The sequence below is a fragment of the Homarus americanus genome, unplaced genomic scaffold, assembly GCF_018991925.1.
Source record: "Homarus americanus isolate GMGI-L3 unplaced genomic scaffold, GMGI_Hamer_2.0 scaffold48016, whole genome shotgun sequence".
NCBI classification, from domain to species: Eukaryota; Metazoa; Arthropoda; class Malacostraca; order Decapoda; family Nephropidae; genus Homarus; species Homarus americanus.
The window spans coordinates 2,248,718-2,270,024 of record NW_024755055.1 but is presented as its reverse complement, the minus strand read 5'-3'; the positions used below and the strand labels follow the sequence as shown (position 1 = coordinate 2,270,024).

Below are 21,307 nucleotides of genomic sequence, written 5' to 3'. Positions count from 1 at the left end.
GATACGCTTCGTGTTTGAACGCCGCCAATTACCCGATATTTTTAAGTTTAATGGAGCCCTCAGGACTTTAATTTGCATTGAGTGGCCCAGGACGCCAACTGCTGAAGTCACTGTCCATAATATAAGTGCGGTGAGGTGTTTTTAAAGTTAACCCTCTGAGTGCAATGATTTAACCCCTATTCCCCTTGAGTGCGATGATATTGTACTCGTGGGGTTATCGTCGTACTCAAGAAGTTAAGCCATGGTACTTAAGAAGTTAAGCCATCGTATTCAAGAGATTAGGCCATTGTACTCAAGAGGTTAAGCCATCGTACTCAAGTTAGTTACTGGTAGGTTGCGTTTGGTTATGTTATGTTAGAATAGCGGAAGCACTAGCAGACAGCACATTACATCACTCTCCCCCACGCACCTCGACTTACCACACACACACACGTTGCTTGCTTGGCTGTAGTGCCGTGTATAAACTCAAGACTTAGGTAGGGAAGGTACACCACCAACTAACACATGCACGTCCTGCTTTAAGCTAAGTTTAACAGAGGATATAAGTAGCCTCAGTCAAACTCCACAGATGTTCATACGCTGTTTTGTTTGTCATTTTCTGTAATTATTATTATTATTGTAATTATTGCTATTAATGTAGTTTATTTATTATCATTGTTGTTATTACTATTATCCCCACTTATTATTATTATTATTATTATTTGTGTTTACTTAACTGGATATACGAGAAGTCATCGGTGTATGAAATCACATCATGTTCCTATTATATCCGACTTCACTAAGAAAACTAACTAAACCAAACCTAACCCAACCTAACCTAACCAAAGCGACCCCTGGATGGTAAGGTAATGATGTATGGTTGGTTGGGTAGTGTTGTCTGCTGTTATCTTGAAAGACGTTGAAAGAATCAATTACCTATTTTTAGAAACACGACGTCAGGGGCTCCAACCAATCATTACTTGGCTGCCGAGCGCTCTCTAGTCGTGTGTTTCTTTGTGTTGTACCCCCCCCCTCCCCCCTCCCACAGTTTGACAGTTCCTTATCAGCCAATTAAAGTGAAATAATGATTGTCAGGAAAGCATATACCGTATTCCTGAGTGCTTGTAGAGACCCTTAGGGAAGTTACGCTTGAAGCCTAGCACAGAGGACTTACTGGACTGAAGTTACGTGTACATAATGAAATAAACACCGACACTCACACGAAACGACTTGTAAATACTGTGTAGTCTGTTTTATCGGGTTAATTATTATTTTCCTTTGTTATCCTGGAGCGTGACACTTAATCTGACAAACACAACTTTTATAGATACGCGATATTTCCCCTAACGGATGCTTCCAGTTTCTGTCTCTCAAAGGTTAGGTTAGTCTTAGTCAAATAAACTTTGTATTTATAAGGACCGTCAAATAACTAATGCAACAGGTGAAAAATTTACATAAATCGTTCCTTGAGATTATTAAACCTAAATATAATTATCTGTAGTCTATATGAGTTTTAGTTGTTTTTCTTCCTAAGCTTGCACATCATAATCTGTACAGTGTATTCTTATATTACCAGTCTACACCAAAGACTGAGTGGAGTATCTTTGGTCTACAACACCCTCAAGTAATGTGTATTCTTCATACGTTTGTCTTATTATACAATTTGCATCAGGACCAGGATTCTAAAAAGGTTCCTACGTTAAATTTCTCACGTAACGGGAGATTTAAAGACGCATTAAGTGGCTGAGTTTACCATGTTAATGTTATGTTTGACAGTATAAAATGTTGATTTGATAATAAATTACTGCGCTTTGTGATATTAATGTTGTAAGAGTTACCGTGAAATAAGAAATAACTTTAAAAGCCTAGTCTATATTTGTAAGTAAGTACACACACAAGTAATCAATATTGAAAAACCAAGAAAGTTTAACCTCTTTGATGTTCCATTTTAAAATAAATTATGAAAATACTGTATCATCAAACTAATAGACAAATTCACGTACAAAAAGTTGACCTTGATCACCATACAGTATATAGCCCAAACACAAGATAGTATCAACAGACATTAGTACGTACAATATCCTCCATATACACAATATATAATATATTGCAACGTGAGCTCTAATTACCAAGCTATACTATTATACAACGTGAAGTGAGCCCGCTACGTTGACAAGCAACCAATACGGGTATTGAATACAGTGCAGCATCATTACTACAACGAATACAGTTGTTTCTTTTGTTTAATTTATATTTACAATATGCAAACTAGAAATATGTTAATTTTGCAGTGAAACACTACTACGCCAACATTTAAAGACGCCTGATTTCTTTCGAAAATTACAATTAATGTACAGAACTCTATACACGGGAGCAATCGTGTCAGTAAACATCTTCCAGAAGAGCTAACATCAGCACACACCAAGCCTGATTTAACCCTTTGTAACTTAATTTTCGTCATACTGTTATCGGAGCGACTAGCACTAGCATCTATGGAGCTATGGCAATAAAAACAGTCATCCCAATTTCATGAAATCCCGTTCCATTTAAGACTCATTAAACCGATTATTCCTTCAATGAATGACTTCACTCAATTTGTGGTGTATACATTGCCTCGCCTCCATACCATGCGCTTCCGGTATTTATCTAAGAAGTTAACCTCCACACTGCTGATAACAATCTGTCACATCTTACAGCCTTACTGATAACACCTGATGTATGAATTGTCTGTATATCATCCGAAAACGTTTATTAAAATACTGACAGATAGATATGAAAGAATACAGACACGCGTAAGGCATTTTTGTTGGTATTGCAGCTTGTCTCCTTAATTAATAAAATTCAACTTTATCCGACTCATTTCATAACGGTATGGGGGATAATCATCTAGTAATGTAGTAGTTCCGGGAATTACCGCCTGTGACAAGGAAAGAGTGTTAGATGAGGGTGCCGGGGTGTTGGGGTTCATTAAGGCTTGCTAGTCATGCTCGTCTCGGAGTGAGTGAGTCGAGGCAGCAGAAGTAGGTCACTATGTCGCTGACAGCAATGATCTCCCCGCATTTAAAATACACGTCCATAATACACTACCACAACACATTATGCCATTAACTACTCCAAAATTAAAAGGGAAAAATATATGAAACTATAGACATGAAGATAGTACTGAAGTTTAGGTGTTCACTTGCCACATCAGCAGCGGTGAAGCAGTAACAACAATGATGAAATCTGTGATGCACCACACAACACTACCATCACCACAAAACCGAGTCCACCACCGACCTCTGGAACGGCGAAATTGTACCTGGCTCTGCTGAAACTGATCTCTCGGCCAGTTCGACGTGTCTGCCCCTCGTACTACACAAGAAATCAATGAGAGGCCCGTTGTTGCCGAGTGGAATAACACTGGAGGAATTATCCGAACCTTTGGTCGAAATACATAGGTACGACTCCGTTTGGACTGGTCTTGTGCAATTACTAATTCACTAAAACAAACATTTATACAATTAAAACGTAGGAAATACTACACAGTGCCCACTAGAGGAAGATATATAATATATATATAAAATGATCACTTGCCACTTGACATTTATCGACGCAATACAGTAACCACGGCAACGCCAGTGAACGCCTGCGCACAAACTGTGACACAGGGATTCGGAGCGCCGCACCCCCTGTCTGCTATCGATTAAACTCGTCCGGATTCTATCATTCATGGTTCTCTGTGAACAAAATAATATATAACTACAGTATTTTCCACCATTTCACAATTTATAAACAATATAACAAAATAAAATTATAAAATATGCGATTCATTATTCAATTACATTATAATTAACTGTTTGTGTGTGGTTGTCGTCCTGTACAAAAAAAATGTTACGTATTCGGTTGTTCGGTGTTATCAGCAGACGTGTTAGTGACGTCACTATCTGTCAGCTGAGCGGCAAGGAACGGAGGCCACGGCGACCGTCATCTCAACCCGTGAACAAGGCGATACACAATAATACATTTATACTAGATATGGCAATCTCGATATAGTAAAAACGCTCATAACTAATTCGTGGCAACTGACTTCAAAAGCACCATTGGTCTAAGGTCATTTTTCGAGGGCTTTATTCACAAAACATTAATATATAGCAGCTTTCGAACAAGTCTTTTGAATATGTGAGTCAATACAGAGGTTATTTATAAATCTCTGACATTATTTAAAACCACAAGTGTCAAACGTTCACAGTACTGAGGCACCGTTAGATAAGAATAGACAAGTGGGAGCTTTTTCAAGATTAAAGGTTAAACCAGGAAATGTCATGACAATACTTCCTCTAAGTGACGAGTGAATATTTTTTAAATTAGGTCAAAGGTCAAGGTCACGGAGTACTTAATGGTCGCAACAACTAAAACATGAGAACCGATCCTGGTGTAACTAAGCAAATTCCATATCCTCAAGAGTTTCATACACTATTCATCTTTTTATCAGACCAAAAATTACGTTCGACAATGACATCGATATTCGTCCTTACTTAGATAAGTTTACTTAGCACCAGCAATGAGACAAAGTTAATGCCGAGAACATTTTTTTAATGATTCTTTTTCTTAGTTGTACATATTCACAATCTGATATAAGCGAACATAAGTAATTAATTTTAAAAATTTTGATGCCATTCTGGGTGGGGTTTTTTTTTTGTACTTTATCTTCAGTCAACAAATTAGCTGCGTTCTTACATCTTCAATTATGAGATAAATTCAACGTACGAGCCTTTGAGAATATGAAACGGTGAAGATTGACCATAGAAATGTGGGAAGGAAATCTCTTTAATGACGAAATTGTCTTCATAGAACAATTTCGCACAACTAGAAAAGCACTGTATGTCTTGATGCAACTTGAGACGTGGTGTGGGTGTTAGTTTAGGAACCACGGTATTAATTTGATGGTCGCCGAATTTATCTCGTACATTAATAACAAGGATTAACTCACGGGGTGTTCAGGTAGACAAACTCTTCCTTTACTTTGTCTACCATCTTCACTATTGATACTCCCTGGGGTATTAAAGAGAGAAAGAAAAAATAATTATAAATCCTACGGAAATAATGGGAATAAAATGTCAAATTAGGTGTTAAATCTTTTTATTTCTCATAAATATTACAGTAGATTAACAGCTGCCATAATCCTGATGCAAATTTTTGGTCGATTCGGGTTTCTTTTTTCTTATTCTAAATCACCTTATACATTATCTTAATAACTATATGAAGGCAATGTTGAGTAACAAAAATCCTTACGATAATTTTCTTTACACAGGTAAAAAAAAGAAATGTTAAGTCTTTCCTGCTTACAGTCATAATCTCAATGTAGTATTTTACAGTAACTTTTGCGAATCTGATGAATTTCTATGCTTTCAATTTAGAGAAAATTTTAACTTGTGTATACAGTATATTTGAGAACCTGGGCCTTGTAGGGGAAACTTAACATTGTATACATAAGTTCCTCATGACTGGTAAGTAAAGACAAATTTTTAAACATATATTGAGATTCAAGACTTAGTAAATTGAATCCAGTACTTACAAGGTGAAACTGGGATCTGTTCTCCTCATCTCCACTACACTTTGGGGTCACATCTGAGGTATAAGTTTGTCATAATATACTTTTTGGATCCAGTGTGTTTGTGTGCGTGTAAAGATTATACAGTAATGTGTCACTGGGTTTAAAAATCAAGTGTACAGTACAGTAATGCCAACTTTAAGCCTTTGAACTTAATCATGCACAAGCTACCTGTGTTTTAAGAGGTTATTTCCTAAACAATTAAGTTATTTGCATATGATAAAGTTCCAAAAACAGTAACTTTCCGACTTTGAATATGCTTAAGAATGGAATCCTTTACACCACAACTTATTTGTACAGTACTGGCAAACAATAATCCTTTCTCACTGTCGATTTCTTTACATAGTATATTATATAAAACTGTATACAGTACATACTAACTTAAATTCATAGAAAAAATATATCAAGAAGTCACATAGATAAGTATATATTTGTTAAACCGTACAATAATAGGTACACTTGTGTGCTCTGACAAGATTAAACTAAAAACAATTCCATAATACACTCTTAACTGAACATAACCAAGTATAATCTTACTAACCTACTCCAGTTAGTCCTTTCCAAACTAGTCTAAACTTAATGTAGTAACACATCAATGTACACTTTTATACATAGTTTAGTACCTATCATCTTGAGACCATTAAGTACCAGTTCTCAATTCAATGTTGTACACATCGTGGAGATGACAAACAGTCACTCGTACACTAGATTCTCATCCATGAGATATGGAAAAATATATCTATGACTAGTACCTTGGTGTAACTAATGAACACATTATTCTACATGGCTTATTCACATATACTGTAGTTATTGTATAACACTGCCATAAGGGCACAGGAATCACTCATGATTTGGAAGCATCTCTCTCATGGTAATACTGGATGTATTAGCATTTACAGGTACTGTACTGTACAGGGGGTCCCTGGGTTACTAAGGGGTTCCGTTCCTGAGGACGTTCTTAAGTCGGAACGGATTTGTATGCAAGTCGGCACACATGCTACACGCATACCGTACTTACAGAACAATGTTTAAAATCCCACTATATCATAGCCCAAGTCCTTAAATCCTGTATACATCTAAAATCACTTAAGACACAAGAAGAAATAGAATGACAAAATACAATAAATTAAAGTAAAACAAGTCAAGTAAATAAAACCGTAAATTTCAAGTTTAACCCTCTGTTCGTATCGGCAGGCGTTCATAAGTCGGGGACCCCCTGTATATGGCTGCTTTTAAATAATCAACTTAATTTACTTTCATAAAGCTTTGTACTGTATATCATATACAGTACAGGTTTGTTAAAATAATTATGATCATCTGTAACATAAGAATGGCTTTGAATGAAGTAAAGTTTTTATCACACTTTTACTTAAATAACCACTGAGATGAAGGTGAGCAAAAAAAAAAAGATTGTAGTCCCAACAAAAGCTTTATTGGTTCAGTGTTTTCCCAGTACAATCTTGTCCTCTTGATGCTGCCGCCTCTTGACATCTCTCGGAATTTTTTTTTTTTTTACGGGGATTAGCCCACCCGGGCACAGGTCACTGACCCACACCAGGGCCTGGGGGGCAAAGATATTATAATTATAATAATAATAATAATAATAATAATAATAATAATTAAAATTAATAAAAATTTTAATAAACAAAATAATAACAAATACCATAAATAGTAAAAAAAAATGATTAAATAAATGAGGAGTGAGAAACGACATACATTATGTATATGGTGTTGTCAACAGCAAAAATCTCGGCATATGTGGTCACCGGTATCACCTACCATACCTGTGTCACCTACCATATCTGTGTCACCTACCATACACCTGTGTCACCTACAATGATGCCCTATTCTTCGCCTGCAGTGCAGGTAAGTGTTACCCTTTTGTACATTTAGTAATTACCTGTACACACACACACATATGGGTCGATAATTTTTTTATTGTTGAATTTTTGTATGAAGGGGGAAAGTGCCTCGATAAGTCGGAATTTGGGATAACTCGGCAAGGCCAGAGCCCAAATGTGCCGACTTATCGAGGGTTTACTGTATCAATATATAAGAGTTTTAAACTCAACACAGCTGTTAATAATTTAATTTCTAAGGTTACTGCTTAAACCTACCTGTTCTTTAATCTTCTTAACTCTAGCCTCTTCTGCACGTTTCTTAGCAAGAAGTTGCTGCTTTCTGTGCAACTGTTCTCTTAGTCGCTCCTCTCTGTTCTTTCTATCTCTGTCTTGTTATTCCTTTGCTTCTATAGCCTTACGCTCTCTTTCTTCACGAGCTTCCTGTACCCGCCTCATCCTTTCCTCGTTGCGTCTGTTATAAAATTATAATAGAATAAAATTAATGACAATTCATACAGGATATCATTAAACCACCCAACACCATGTTGTCCCATCATTCATGCAACAATCCATTTAAGACTTGGATAAAACTTGAATTATGAATCCTAAGAACAGCTCTGACTTAAATATTTCTATAAATTTATCTCCTGACCAACCTTTTCAGCTCCTCTGCTTTCAATTTTAATACTGTAATTCTTCTTTCTTTTTTTATCGTCTCATCATCTCAATCCCTCTTCTTTTGCAGTCCTGTTTGTCGCTTCTCCTCACGTGATGGCTTTGCTGGTTGTATTTTGATGAATGATGTTATTCCAGTAATTATGTTCATTGGGTACTTCGCTTCATTTAGGTCACCAAATTTCTGTAATAAAAAATGATTAACTACAAAAGGTGATCAAGAAGGAGGTAGTGGTGGTGGTGATGAGGTGATGATGGTGGTGAGGTGATGGTGGTGAGGTGATGGTGGTGAGGTGATGGTGGTGGTGAGATGGTGGTGGTGAGATGGTGGTGGTGAGATGGTGGTGGTGAGCTGGAATCTGAAATAAATACATGGAGTTAATATATGATTGACATAGTGAGGTGGTGGTGGTGAGGTGGTGGTGGTGAGATGGTGGTGGTGAGATGGTGGTGGTGAGATGGTGGTGGGTGAGATGGTGGTGGTGATATGGTGGTGGTGAGATGGTGGTGGTGATATGGTGGTGGTGGATATGTGGTGGTGGTGGTGAGATGGTGGTGGTGGTGAGATGGTGGTGGTGGGATATGGTGGTGTGGTGTGATATGGTGGTGGTGGTGGTGATATGGTGTGGTGTGGTGATATGGTGGTGAGATGGTGGTGGTAGTGATGGTGGTGGGTGAAATGGTGGTGGGTGTGATATGGTGGTGGTGATATGGTGGTGGTGGTGATATGGTGGTGGTGGTGATATGGTGGTGGTGAGATGGTGGGGTGTGGGTGAGATGGGTGGTGGTGGTGAGATGGTGGTGGTGGATATGGTGGTGGTGATATGGTGGTGGTGGTGATATGGTGGTGGTGGTGGATATGGTGGTGGTGGATATGGTGGTGGTGAAATGGTGGTGGTGGTGATATGGTGGTGGTGATATGGTGGTGGTGAGAGATGGTGGTGAGATGGTGGTGGTGGGGAGATGGTGGTGGTGGGGAGATGGTGGTGTGAGATGGTGGTGGTGATATGGTGGTGGTGGTGAAAATGGTGGTGGGTGGGTGATATGGTGGTGGTGGTGATATGGTGGTGGTGGTGATATGGTGGTGAGATGGTGGTGGTGGTGAGATGGTGGTGGTGGTGGTGATATGGTGGTGATGGTGGTGGGGTGGCGAGATGGTGGTGGTGATATGGTGGTGGTGGTGATATGGTGGTGAGGATGGTGGTGTGGTGAGATGGTGGTGTGGTGGGTGATATGGTGGTGTGATATGGTGGATATGGCGGTGTGATATGGTGGTGGTGTGAGGTGGTGGTGGTGAGATGGTGAGATGGTGGTGGTGAGATGGTGGTGTGGGTGAGATGGTGGTGATATGGTGGTGGTGATATGTGGTGGGTGGTGATGTGGGTGGTGAGATGGTGGTGGGATATGGTGGTGGTGGGTGATATGGTGGTGGTGAAATGGTGGTGGTGGTGATATGGGTGGTGGTGGTGATATGGTGGTGTTGAGATGGTGGTGATATGGTGTGGTGGTGAGATGGTGGTTGTGATATGGTGGTGTGGTGGTGGGATATGGTGGTGGTGGGTGAGGATGGTGGTGGTGGTGATATGGTGGTGGTGGTGGTGGTGATATGGTGGTGGTGGTGGTGGTGATATGGGTGGTGGTGGTGGTGATATGGTGGTGGTGGTGGTGGTGATATGGTGGTGGTGGTGGTGATATGGTGTGTGGTGGTGATATGGTGGTGGGTGGTGGTGATGATGGTGGTGGTGGTGGTGATATGGTGGTGGTGGGTGGTGATATGGTGGTGGTGGTGATATGGTGGTGGTGGTGATATGGTGGTGTGGTGGTGATATGGTGGTGGTGGGTGATATGGTGGTGGTGATATGGTGGGTGGTGGTGAGATGATGGGTGAGATGATGGTGGAGATGATGGTGGTGAGATGGTGGTGGTGGATATGAAGGGTGGTGATATGGTGGTGGTGAGATGGTGGTGGTGGTGAGATGGTGGTGGTGGTGAGATGGTGGTGGTGATATAGGTGGTGTGATATGGTGGTGTGGTGGTGATATGGTGGTGGTGGTGATATGGTGGTGGTGATATGGTGGTGGTGAAATGGTGGTGGTGATATGGTGGTGGTGGTGATATGGTGGTGGTGGTGGGATATGGTGGTGGTGTGAGATGGTGGTAGTGAGATGGTGGTGGTGAGATGGTGTAGGGAGATGGTGGTGTGAGATGGTGGTGGTGATATGGTGGTGGTGGTGAAATGGTGGTGGTGGTGATATGGTGGTGGTGGGTGGATATGGTGGTGGTGGTGATATGGTGGGTGAGATGGTGGTGGTGGTGAGATGGTGGTGGTGGTGATATGGTGGTGGTGATATGGTGGTGGTGGCGAGATGGTGGTTGTGATATGGTGGTGGTGGTGATATGGTGTGGTGATATGGTGGTGAGATGGTGGTGGTGAGATGGTGGTGGTGGTGATATGGTGGTGGTGATATGGTGGTGATATGGCGGTGGTGATATGGTGGTGGTGAGGTGGTGGTGGTGAGATGGTGGTGGTGAGATGGCGGGTGAGATGGTGGTGGGTGAGATGTGATATGGTGGTGGTGATATGGTGGTGGTGGGTGGATGTGTGGTGGTGAGATGGTGGTGGTGATATGGTGGTGGTGGTGATATGGTGGTGGTGAATGGTGGTGGTGGTGATATGGTGGTGGTGGTGATATGGTGGTGTTGAGATGGTGGTGATATGGTGGTGGTATGGTGGTTGTGATATGGTGGGTGTGATATGGTGGTGGTGGTGAGATGGTGGTGGTGGGAGATGGTGGTGGTGGTGAGATGGTGGTGGTGGTGATATGGTGGTTGGTGGTGATATGGTGGTGGTGGTGGTGATATGGTGGTGGTGATGGTGATATGGTGGTGGTGGTGGTGATATGGGTGGTGGTGGTGGTGATATGGTGTGGTGGGTGATATGGTGGTGGTGGTGATGGTGGTGGTGGTGATATGGTGGTGGTGATGTGGGTGGTGAGATGGTGGTGGTGAGATGGTGGTGGTGGGGTGGTGGTGGTGGGTGGGGTGGTGGTGGTGGTGGGTGGTGGTGGTGGTGGTGGTGGTGAGATGGTGGGTGGGATGTGGTGGTGGTGGTGATATGGTGGTGGTGGTGATATGGTGGTGGTGGTGGGAATGGTGGTGGTGGTGATGTGGTGGTGGTGGGTATGGTTGGTGGTGGTGATAGTTGGTGGTGTGTGGTGGTGGTGATATGGTGGTGGTGGTGATATGGTGGTGGTGAGATGGTGGTGGTGGTATGGTGGTGGTGATATGGTGGTGGTGGTGATATATGGTGGTGGTGGTGATGTGGTGGTGGTGAGATGGTGGTGATGTGGTGGTGGTGGTGAGATGGTGGTGGTGGTGATATGGTGGTGGTGGTGATATGGTGGTGGTGGGGATGGTGGTGATGTGGTGGTGGTGATGTGGTTGGTGGTGGGGATGGTGGTGGTGATATGGTGGTGGTGGTGATATGGTGGTGGTGGTGGTGATATGGTTGGTGGTGGGGTGATATGGTGGTGGTGGTGGTGATATGGTGTGGTGGTGGTGGTGATATGGTGGTGGTGGTGGTGATGGGGTGGTGGTGGTGATATGGTGGTGGTGGTGATATGGTGGTGGTGGTGAGATGGTGGTGGTGAGATGGTGGTGGTGGATGATGGTGGTGAGATGGTGGTGGTGGTGATTGGTGGTTGGTGATATGGTGGTGGTGGTGGTGATATGGTGATGGTGGTGATATGGTGGTTGGTGATGGTGGTGGGTGGTGGTGGTGGTGGTTGAGGGTGGTGGTTGAGTTGGTGATATGGTGGTGGTGGTGATGGTGGATGGTGGTGATATGGTGGTGGTGGTGATATGGTGGTGGTGATGGTGGTTGGTGGGCTGGTGGGTGGGGTGAGATGGTGGTGGTGGTGATATGGTGGTGGTGATGGTGTGGTGGTGAGATGGTGGTGGGTGAGATGGTGGTGGTGAGATGGTGGTGGTGTTGGTGATATGGTGGTGGTGAATGGTGGTGGTGGATGGTGTGGTGGTGAGATGGTGGTGGTGGTGATATGGTGGTGAGATGGTGGTGGTGGTGAGCTGGGATCTGGAAATAAATGGTGTTAATATATTATTGATGTGGTGAGGTGGTGGTGGAGTGATGGTGGTGGTGTGGTGCTGGTGGTGGTGGTGAGATGGTGGTGGTGAGGTGCTGGTGGTGGTGGTGAGATGGTGGTGGTGAGGAGGTGCTGGTGGTGGTGGGTGAGATGGTGGTGGTGAGCTGGAATCTGGAAATAAATACAGGTGAATATATTATTGATATGGTGAGGGTGGTGGTGAGGTGATGGTGGTGGTGAGTGCTGGTGAGATGGTGTTGGTGGTGAGCTGGAATCTGAAATAAATAGAGTTAATATATTATTGATATGGTGAGGGTGGTGGTGGGGTGTGATGGTGGTGGTGGTGAGGTGCTGGTGGTGGTGGTGAGATGGTGGTGGTGAGGATGGTGGTGAGATGGTGGTGTGGTGGATGGTGGTGGTGGTGATAGTTGGTGGTGGTGATATGGTGGTGGTGGTGGATGGTGGTGGTGTGGTGAGATGGTGGTGGTGGTGGATGGTGGTGGTGGTGGATGGTGGTGGTGGTGGATGGTGGTGGTGGTGGTGGGGTGGTGGTGGTGGTGAGATGGTGGTGGTGGTGAGATGGTGGTGGTGGTGAGGTGAGTGGTGGTGGTGGAGGTGGAAGTGGTGGTGGTGGTGGTGAGGTGAGTGGTGGTACCTACTGTAGGACAAGCTGCAGGTGTGGTTCTGGCAGGAGGTTTATCTCAACTCTCTGGAGTCTGGGGTATGGAAATAAATAGAGAGTTAATATATTAATGTATTGACATAGCTGAGTTTTTCAAGATGAAAAATGAAATTTGTTTCATGCATTTGATTTTTCTTAATATGATGGAACATACACTAACCCTCCATAAATTTAACTATAAATACTTTCAGGTAATTCTGACATGGGGAGAAGTCACGAATTACCTGAGATAGAACCTGGCAAGAGAAATGGGCATAAAACAATGAAGTCACCATTGTAGAACATTCCAGGATGAACAAGTTAATATTCTTTATTGAAACTAAACAATAAATACATAAGAACATAAGAAAGTGGGATACTGCAGGAGGCCGACTGGCCCATACAGGGCAGATCCTTTTCACACCATCAGCACTTCCATGTGCCTATCCAACTTCGTCTTGAAGCTCCCAAGCGTCCCCGATCCTACTATAGCACTCGGTAGCCTATTCCACATATCCACAACTCTATTACCAAACCAATGCCTTCCATATCCTTTCTGAATCGGAATTTATCTAATTTAAAGCCATTTGTTCTAGTTATTTCGTTATTACTGAGCTTCAGAACATCTTCCATTTTCCCTTGTATCCACTTACCCACTTGAACACCCCTCTATCATATCTCCCTAACTCTATACCTCTCTAATGAATGCAAGCCTAAGCTTTTCAGTCTTTCTTCGTATGGAAGGTTTCTAATATTATGGATCATTTTGTCATTCTTCTTTGTACTCTCTCCAAAGAATCTACGTCCATTCTATAATAAGGACACCAGGAACCAGACATAATCCGTGTGGCCTCACTAATGCTAGGTAAAGTTTCAAGATAACGTCAGCAGTTCTGTTACTCCACACTCCTAGATATGAACCCAAAATCCTGTTTGCCTTGTTGCGAACGCTAATACATTGTTTTCTAGGTTTCAAGTGTTGCTAACAAATACACCTAGATCTTTTTCACAATCTGAGTTTTCTATTTCGTGTTACCTAGTTTATACTTAACGTTTGTATTCGTCTTCCCTATCTGTAGTACCTTGCATTTATCAGTAAAATTCATTTGCCAGTCTACTGACCACTCACGTAAGGTACCTAGATCTCTTTGAAGGTGTTCAAAGTCACTGTCTGATATCCTCTCCCCATTTTGGTATCACCTGCAAATTTACTAATCCTACTAGTTATACCTAAATCAAGATCATTAATGAATATAACAAACAGCAGAAGGGGCCTAATACAGATCCTGGGGAACTCCGCTTTTGACCCCTTAGTCTGACTTAAATCCATTTATGCTGACTCTTTGTTTCCTACCAGTTAACCATGACCTAATCCATTTTAATAATGATCCACCTATTCCATGTGCTTCTACCTTCCTTATCAATCTCATGAGGGACTCTATCGAATGCTTTACTGAAATCTAAATAAATTATATCATATGACTTATCATTATCTACAGCCATATACTTCTGAGAAAAAGCTAAGCAAATTTGTGAGACAAGAACGTCCCTGGGTGAACCGTGCTGAGAAAGAGAAGATTAAGTTGAATGTTTCAAGGTGGCTTCTGATTTTCGTAGCAATAATTGACTCTGCAACTTGCCTAGGATTGACGATGAGACTAATGGGACGGTAATTTGATGCAATTGATTTATCACCTTTTGAAAATTGGAACTACACTTGCAAGTTTCCAAGCTGCACTAGGCGATTCTAATGACTTATTAAATAAAACTGCTAATGGATTACTCAACTCATCTCTACATTCTTTTATATTCTAGCATATACCTCGTCTGGACCAGGCGATTTATGAGGCTTCAGTTTGTTAATTTCTTTAAGCACATCGTTACTAGTAATATTGATATTCATCAACATATTTTCTATACTGTCGTTATATACCTTATGAACTTCTGGAAACTGTGCTAGGTTTTCATTTGTGAACCTACAGAAATCTGTCTGTATTTACTCACAACTTCTTAATGAAAATATCCCCATGACACACTGGTGCAACTTGCATCACCAAAGACAAAGTATCATGCACTGTCCCAATTGAGGTCTAACTAATAAGGAAAGTTCATCTTCAATATAAAATAAACTTATATCCTTCTGCAACTCTTTAACTAATATGGGAGTTTTCTTGAAATATCAACACAATATACTCCACTACCAGCCAGTGTCAACTTTAAAGATCAACAATGTTTTTACAATTGTTGACTCATTACAAGATTTTCAGAGGAGATCACCTTTTCCCAATATTACTTTACTCCTGACTTCTTCACACCACTGACTGCCTAAGATCATGGAAACATGCTATATTGTCAAAGTTTCAGAGCAATCACAAAGTTTGTTTATATGTCTGATCTTCATCTTGATCTCTGGTTATGCCTGAAAAATTGGCATATAAAAATAAAGGCTTTGCTAGCATACTTTGGTAAAGTTTCAAAATAAAATACTTGCTGTGCATACTTTAGGATTATTAAATTTTGATAACAGATGGAGGGATGGATAACTAAAATCTAGTCTCATATTTTGCAAAGCAGCAGGGGACAAAAGAGTACATTTCCTTGAACATAGTAACTTTGACCTTAGTGAACCACTCAATCCTCCTCCCTCACTTGAACTTGAATGATGTTCCTTTAATGATATAATTTTATTGTCTGGCCATTATCTGCACATTTACAATCCTTATACTGAATATTACTATTCTCCACCTACAACTGACCTTCTGATTCATCAGCTGTATTGAGCAATGGTAAGACCTTTTGCTTTGCGTGTGAATCTTGGTTTGGGAACTGGATGAGGCTGATCTGCTGTGCTTACCATATTATTTGTTATATCTTCTCGTGTTGATAACTGTAATTCCTTTTGTTATGTTGAGTGGTTCGACCACTTGGTATTGGTTGTACAAGTTTTCGGTTTGCTCTGGCAAAATTCTAACTTCTTCAGGGTTCTGGATTGAGAATTACACTCGTCATAATTCTCACATTTTTGTACATGCACTTTCAGTACAATTATTGGGAGATAAAAGCTCTTCTTTTTCTTTGCCTTTATACATCTCATTCCTGATCTCTGAACATCCATCTCCCTTATTCTGGTGCTTTTGTTATCATCGCTGTCTTCTAACCTGAGGTTAGAGTATGAACAAGTTGTTTCACTAATACAACCTACATCTTCCTCCTGATATGCATTTGTAACAGACTTGTGTTGTATCTTTTGAACTATCTACTTCTTGAGATGTGTGTAAATGAGATAATCTTTCAAGACTGAGTTTAACACTTGGCGTTTTACCTGGCGTTTTACACCATCATTCTTCTTTCTTGGTGTGTCTAGTGCTAAAGGATTAACAGCTAATTCACAAGGATCAACAGTTGATTCATATTCCATCTCTTCAAAATGAGACTCATAGTTTTCCCCATGACCAGAGTCTGCTCCTTTTTACTTCTTTATAACTGAAAAAAGGCATAAATCAGTAAATTACATAGACTACAGGTACATAAATAAATATTTTCTGAAGTATTTTAACATCACATGGTTGGCCAAATTCCACAAGTTTACCACAATACGTTAATATGGATATGGTAGTTACAAGATCTGTCACTTTAGAGTTCATATACCTGAGACAATTACTTTGCTTAAAACAGCTACTACTGAATAAGTTGCCTAGGCATTTTGCTCTGTCTGCCCTCTGATCTAAGCTAATCAAACAACTTTAACCCCACATCTACTCTCACCCACACGGCCCACCAATGGAGTTCCTATCAAACATTCACTAGAGTTATTATAAAATGGCAAGTAAGGTGTCAATGTTCCATAAAATACCTGGAGCTGCTTTAAAAGGTAGTCTCCTTGAAAATAACCTGACATGTTCCTTGTCTTTTTTTTGTCATAGGTACCACAGTGGGGGTCGAGGGATGCCGCAATTTAAGTTCCGTTTAAGTTTCTTATCATTCAGTGCTACCCTTTTCATTTTCTCGTGAGCGAGCTCAGAAACAGTAAAATAATCCAAGTTATGCCTATAGAAAATACAGTATTATTCTTTGAAATTTATCACAAATTTCCATTGCTAATATCGTCAAGTGTACAGTATTATGTACCCAACATGATTACTAATAAGAAACTATTTATCATTTCTTCCTTACTAATGAGGTACAAATTGGAGCAAGGAGAAAAATATGAAGGAACAAAATACAAAGCACTTGAATAATTGTTCACATATAAAAACCTTCATAGGAGGGGATGTTAACAGGAATACTTTCCAAGACCAGTGTATTCACCAATAGGAAATGGCTAAACGAAAAAATAAAAATCATTCAGTACAGTATTACCCGCTTTACACTGTTTCACTTTCCACTTTACGGTTTTCACTTTCGCGATTTCTCATTTCGCGGTACCTTGCCAGAACCAGACATTCACTTTCGCGGTGCATCTACTCATATACGCGGTGAAGTATAATTTTTTATTTTTATTTAGCTCATAAAGTTCATACAAATTACAGGCAGAATATAATTTACATTGCTGAAATTCTTACAATATGATGATCATTTTGAATATAAACATCATGGATTTTGCATTAGACATACAAATTTTAGATCTAATGTAATAATTTGGTTTACACAAAGCAAGTATTTTATCTTTTGTGCAAAATATATGAAGTTTACATTCAAAATATTCCCTGACCTGCAAGGAATCCAGAAATGTCAATTATATTATCCTAACATTAGTCTGAGTTATTATTTATTACTAAAATGTAAATTTACTATTTTCTCCCAAAGCTTCTCTGGTAGGGGGAGGACCCGACCAGCTAGGGTGGAGTTTTTGACAGATAGTGTCCTCGAAGAATATTTCTTTGTTTATTTAATGAAGATACAGTCAACCTCACTTTACGCGGTTAATTCAACCCACAGGGTACGCGAAAAGTGAAACTCATAAAGTGAACAACATAACATATGGGATTAATTGAAATAAGGAGCGGGCCGACCCCCAAACTCCACTTTTGACGACACACAACTATGTTGTAGTAAAAATATTATCTTAACTTTATGATGGTATGCACACACAATTAATAATTAAGAGAAATATCAATAATATTAGGTTTTAACACTTACATTAGTAGAAGAGATGGCTGGGCACACAGGATGGGGGGTTGGTTCTGAGGCAGAGGGCAGATTATTGGCCCTCACCTGTATCACTATTCACCACAGGGGCTTGCAGGGCCTCTTTGTCAAACCCTCAAAGTCCATATAAGTCCATATCCTCACTATAATTATCACTATCACTGACTTGGACCAGCTGTGGTGGGTGGCGGGTGAAGAACTCGATAATGTTTTGATGACTGGGCAACCTTGTGCTGCCGTTACTCCGCCACTTCCTGCGATATATGAACGCGTTAAGTAAGTTCGGTTCTGGGAGGCACCGTGTATTTGGTGATCACTCAAACATAATTACCGTTCTTAAATAAAGTAATGCAGTGGTATATTACGTTTCATGCATAATAAACTAAACTTAACTGAAGTGTTTTTCGTGCAAATTTTCAGTCTGGCTCATTTCATTATTTCTTCAACGGGACCTTATACTGATGTCTGTTGTAGTTCACTGAAAGCAAAATCCAAACAAACAGTGTAAACGTGAATAGGGTACTGTTACTGTATAGTTATTTTTAGTTAGATTGTTTAATTTTTGGTTGGTTGGGTTGATTAATTGTTGTTATATTAGTTTTAGGGTATCTAAGTAGGTTGAGTTAGGTTAGGTTAGGTTAGGTTTAAGTAATTGGCCAGGATATATTATGGGTTAACATAGGATATTTGCATTAGGTCAGGATATACGAGTTAGCTTAGGATATTTAGGCTAGCTTAGGATATTTAGGTTAGCTTAGAATATTTATGGGTTAGCTTAGACTATTTAGGTTAGCTTTAGGATAAATGGGTTAGCCTAGGATATTTGGGTTTGGTTGCCAGGTTAGGATATTTTGTTAGGTTAGTTTAGGTTATTTAGGTAAGGTTAAGATATACAGTACTCAAATTGGCTTAGTTTTTCACTTGGTTTGTTCTAATGAATACACGTTCATAACCTCACCAACTTAGTAGTAAAGACTGGATACTGTAATAGTCAAAGAACACTTGATGGAGTAGACAGTATAATATTCTAAAATCATCAATAAAATCATCCGTATTAGATTTTGGCTGTACAGGTCCAGGTAGTCGTTTTTCATTAATAATATATACAGTATATATTAATATACTTTTATGTGTGGAGTATAGTATGCTACTTATATTCTGAACACTTGTCAAATGAGTATTATTAAACATACATCAACTAATTTATTGGAGCAGTGATGTGGGTCTGATTAATTACTAATAAAGTCGTCTTACAATGATAGTTGGTGCCACTTTCGACTAGTATTTGGTGTCATAGTCATAAAAAATTAGTAAACTCAATTTAATCTGAGTTAGGTAGGTTAGGTACATGCACTCGATCTATTAATTCAGGTTAAATTAAGTTTTCCAATTTTGTGACTGACACCAAATGCTAATCGAGAAGTGATTGGCAGTCCGATTTATTCATGTAGGACCATTATTTGACTTCATTGCGGCTACATTTGGGTAATCTCGCCCGTCGGTACATGCACGCGATGTATTAACTCAGATAAAGTAAGTTTTCCAATTTTGGCACCAAATACTAATCGAGAAGTGATTGGCAGTCCGATTTATTCATGTAGGACCATTATTTGACTTCATTGCGGCTACATTTGGGTAATTAGTCGGACCCGTGATGTAGTACACAGTAAGAAATAATTTTGACAAGATAAAGTCTGTTAACTAAAACTGTTGGGATATAACTGAAAAAAATGTACAAGACACCTTACCATAAATTCTAAGGTTTTAGGTCATATGATGAGTCCTAATACACCCCATCCTGACCGACCTACAGTATACACTATTAGGACTGGGACCCACTAGGACTAGTTAATTTGGGACCTACTAGGACTGGTTTGTTTGTGGCCTATGTGGACTGATCCATTTCACTACCTCGTCATCAATTCCATTTAAGGTTGTAATTTTTACTGAAAAATGTAATTTTAGTGTAGAACCCTTGCATAATAGAGTATTAATACGGCACTATACTGTAGAATTTAATTTATGTAAAGGCTTGGCCTTTGGCATATAAATCCTTTGTCAGCCTAATCAGGATCTTATAAAAGGAAAGTCAAGAACCACGAGTTACCGGAAACGAACAACCGGTTGAGATTGACATCACTTTACTAAGAAAATAATCACAATAATCCTGACACCACTCACACAAATATTAAATAAACAACACTGGGGTCAAACACTTACTGAAAACCTCAGACGAGTACACAACCAAAGTTACAATCGAATAGCTGGGTGACGTGCAGCTAGAGTAACGGCTGAGCAGTGACTGGCGTGCGGCTAGGTGGCAGCCGCCTTCACCTCCCCCCTAGTGGGGCAGCGAACAGGCAAACTACCCAAACAAGCGGCGGACAACCGTTTGCTCGTTACAGCTCTTACAATGTAGCTGGCTTTTTATATATGAACAACCAATTTTGATTGTGTGATATATTTTGGGGGTTATTGATGCTTAATAAAGTTACTATTGCAACCTTTTCACCTCCCAACCCTCCTTCTTGGCAGCGAACAGGCAAACACCCAAACAAGCGGCGGGTAACCGTTGCTCGTTACAGCTCTACAATGTAGCTTGGCTTTTTATATATGAACAACCAATTTTGATTGTGATATATTTTGGGGTTATTGATGCTTAATAAAGTTACTATTGCAACCTTTTCACCTCCCAACCCCTCCCCTTGTGGGGCAGCGAACAGGCAAACTACCCAAACAAGCGGCGGGTAACCGTTTGCTCGTTACAGCTCTACAATGTAGCTTGGCTTTATATATGAACAACCAATTTTGATTGTGTAATATATTTTGGGTATTGATATAAGTTACTATTGCAACCTTCACCCCCACCCCTAGTGGGGCAGCGAAGCAACTAGCCAAACGAGCGGCAAACAACCATTCTGCTCGTTACAGCTCTTACAATGTAGTTTTTATATATGAACAACCAATTTTGATTGTGTAATATATTTTGGGGTATTGATGCTTCATAAAGTTACTATTGAAACGAATTTTAAAATTTAATGTGGTGTGTTACAGTAATGCCATTTGGGGTACAAGACTTAGTGCGTGACCTGGACTGTCGTATATTTTATCAGAGAAACATCTATGGACGGAATAGAAACCCAAGATGGAAGGTGAAAGGACAAGGTATAAGGTAAATTTGAGTTAATAGTGTGTTAGGCTTCCAAGCACCATTTATTTTTTATTGTTGAACATTGAAAACAGAAGTAAATTGTTCTACTTTTAATTATTAGAATTATATGGTGATGATAACAGTACACCTGAACAG

The 21,307-nt window shown here is 40.3% G+C and overlaps 1 protein-coding gene and 1 long non-coding RNA gene across 2 annotated transcripts in view; both read right to left on the bottom strand.

Annotated features, from left to right (window-relative positions):
* The window catches only part of LOC121856200 (MAP kinase-activating death domain protein-like), an 89,132-nt gene extending 85,784 nt beyond the window's left edge, over positions 1-3,348 (bottom strand). The window contains exon 1 of the mRNA XM_042351545.1: positions 3,259-3,348. The gene's annotated coding sequence lies outside the window, so the exon portion shown is untranslated. The remainder of the gene's footprint in view (positions 1-3,258) is intronic.
* Positions 3,349-7,650: 4,302 nt separating this feature from the next.
* LOC121856239 lies at positions 7,651-12,865 on the bottom strand. The gene is made up of 3 exons (XR_006086933.1): positions 12,851-12,865; positions 8,070-8,272; positions 7,651-7,885 (listed from the first exon to the last, which is right to left on the bottom strand). It is a non-coding gene; the product is annotated as an uncharacterized LOC121856239 (long non-coding RNA).
* Positions 12,866-21,307: the final 8,442 nt, after the last annotated feature.